Source organism: Penaeus monodon, chromosome 42, assembly GCF_015228065.2.
Source record: "Penaeus monodon isolate SGIC_2016 chromosome 42, NSTDA_Pmon_1, whole genome shotgun sequence".
NCBI classification, from domain to species: Eukaryota; Metazoa; Arthropoda; class Malacostraca; order Decapoda; family Penaeidae; genus Penaeus; species Penaeus monodon.
In genome coordinates, this window is record NC_051427.1 from 17,544,425 (window position 1) to 17,546,924 (window position 2,500).

The window sequence follows — 2,500 nt, forward strand, 5'->3', positions numbered from 1 at the left end:
AGGGCGCAGTAGTGTAGCCAGCCCGGGGGAGGGCGCAGCAGGGCCGGGCGTGGCCCAGTGCAGCGGCGGGTCAAGGGTCAAGCGTAACTGGACGGGTCTCAAGTAGAAATTACGTTTGAGGTCATTTTATCCTCCGCCGGGGATTGGGTGGCGGCGCGCGCGTACACATCCTCCGCCGGCGAAGGACGCGAAGCTAAATTTAGTCTCTTCGGGATGAAGCCTCGACTCCGGGCGGCGATCGCGGCTCCGAAGACGCCTGCGTAGGGAGAACGGGTAAGAGAGAGAGAGAGAGAGAGAGAGAGAGAGAGAGAGAGAGAGAGAGAGAGAGAGAGAGAGAGAGAGAGAGAGAGAGAGAGAGAGAGATTGAAAGATAGAGAGATAGAGAGATAGATAGATAGACTGATAGATAGAGAGATTGATAGATAGATAGATAGAGAGAGAGAGAGAGAGACACTAAAGAGAAAGTGAAAAAACAAGACGGTAAATTTTGCTGAAGTAGGTTCATTGTCATCGCAGATCCGAAATAAACCCCTTTTTTATCTCTCTCTCTCTCTCTCTCTTTCGCCGCTACCTTTAAAGTCCCAATAAGGAGATTCGCGCAACTTTCGAGCAGCTTCGCGAAACTTGCCAGTGATGTTCCTTGGTAACCCGTTCGCCACTCGCCTCTCCTCGGTAACGGGATGGGTATCCCTCCCCCCTCCCCCTCTCATGCCCCTCTCCCTCTCATCTCCCCTACGCCCCATCTCCGCTCTCTCTTTCCTCTTCTCCGCCTCTCACCCACACCCTTTTTTTTCCTCTCTCTATCCCCTCTTCTCCCCCTCTACCCCGTTGCTTCTCTTTTCTTTTTCTCTTCTACTCCTCTTTTTTTTCACTCTCCTTCCCCTCATCTCTTCATCTCTATTACTCCTTTTGTTTTCCTCTCCCTCTCCCTCTCTCCGCTACTCAGTTCCTTTCTCTCCTTTCTATTTCTCCTCTCTCATTACGCTTCTCCTTCCAACAACTCTCCTTTCTTTCTATTCTCCCTATCGTCATTTCTTTCCTCATTCCCCTGTCATTCATCCTCTTCTACTCTCCCCTTTTCATCCCATCTCCCTTCTCCTATCTCCCTCTCCTCCTGTTCTTTCCTCTACTTTTTTTTCTCCTAGTACCTCCCAGAGCTCCCTTCTTTCTCTCTCGCCCGTCACCCTCACCTCTCCCTCTCTACCCTATCACCCTCCCTTCTCCCTCTCCCTCTCCCACTTCCTCTCCCTCTCCCACTCCCTCTCCCTCTCTCTCCTGTCCCCCCCACCCCCCCTCTCTCCCCCGTCACCTTCACATCCCCCCTCCCCCTCTCCCTTTTTTCCCCCCCTTTTAAAGCCCCCCTCTCCCCTCCCCTCTCCCCCTTCTTTTTCCCCCCGGGGTTCACCCTCACCCTCCCCCCTCCCACCCTCCCTCTCTCCCTTGTCACCCTCACCCCCCTCCCCCTCTTGCCCCCTCTCCCCCCCACCTCCCCCTTTTCCCCCCCCTCCTTCCTCCCTCTTTCCCTCTCTTTTTCACGTCCCCTCACCTCCCCCTTTCCCTCCCTATCCCCCCTCCCCCTCCCCTCTCCTCTTTCCCCCTCCCCTCCCTACACCCTATACCCCTCGCACAACACCCTTCCCCCACACGAAACCCGCCCAGTCTCTTCGTAGTAACACCTGGTAACTTTGGTAACTTCTTCGGTGGATGGTACATTTAATTGCGAGTAATGGTAATTAATTGCACATTTTGGCAACTACTGGTATCAGTGTTGCAACAAATGGTTAGAAAGGGTATTGTAAAACCCCTTGTTCTAAAAGGAACTACGGGTAGTTTTAGGTAAAAGGGGGAATAGCAAAATCGAGCCTTATCAGGTGACACATGGAGGTAATTATCGATATCCGCAGGTAACTGGTAACTTCAAATGGTAACCGAGATGTGGTATGAGAGAGGCAAAAGGCAAAGGGAAATTCCAGGTATGTGTTCGGTAGGTATGTAACTAGATTGATTTACAAAAAAAAAAGAGAAAAAAAAAATAAGATAAATGGGAATAATATTTATATATATATATATTAATATATATATTATATATATATAATTATATTATATAAAAAAAAATAATAAAAAATAAATAAAAATATAATAATATAATATTTTATATATATAATAACTTATATATATATATATAATATATATATATATATATAATATAAGCAAAAAGGCAGAGATTAAGAGTGAAGGAAGGTTTTCCATTATCTGTTGTTCTTGTTGTTTTTTTTGTTGTTGTTGTCGATGACTAGTTTAAGGAGGCGGACCTAATCGCAACAAAAGGGGACGCAGCGCCTTTTAAGCGTCCCCCCTTCGTACTTTGGCCCTCCCCCTTTTCGGGACCCCATCCCCCCCCCATCCACCCCCCCCCCCCCCCCTCCACTTTTCCCGTTTTCCCCCTCCCTCCCCCCCCCCTCCCCCCCTCCCCGCCCCTCCGGCCACCCCCTCGGGCCGG